The following is a 315-nucleotide window of genomic DNA, read 5'->3' on the forward strand; positions in this document are numbered from 1 at the left end:
ATCTTCCCGGCCGTGATGCTCGTCCCGCCTTTTCCCTGCCTTTGCCCCCTCCTCGCCTTTTTTTTCGTCGCAGCAGCTACTACTGCAGGGAGTGGAAATTTCCACTGAACCCGCCCCTCTTGCGCTCCCCGTTTTTTCTCCCATCAGGAAGGCTACACATGAGAAATCACCGGTCCGTTGCATGCAAAACCCACCTCTCACTCAACGTCACGCCCCACAACTCGAAAGTAAACACCCCCAGACGCAGGCTGGAATCGGAGTGGGGCTTTGTGTGATGATAAGATCGACAATGCCAAGTTGCTACGCGCCTCACTG

The sequence above is a fragment of the Varanus komodoensis genome, unplaced genomic scaffold, assembly GCF_004798865.1.
Source record: "Varanus komodoensis strain SLA01 unplaced genomic scaffold, ASM479886v1 scaffold4, whole genome shotgun sequence".
Classification (NCBI taxonomy): Eukaryota; Metazoa; Chordata; class Lepidosauria; order Squamata; family Varanidae; genus Varanus; species Varanus komodoensis.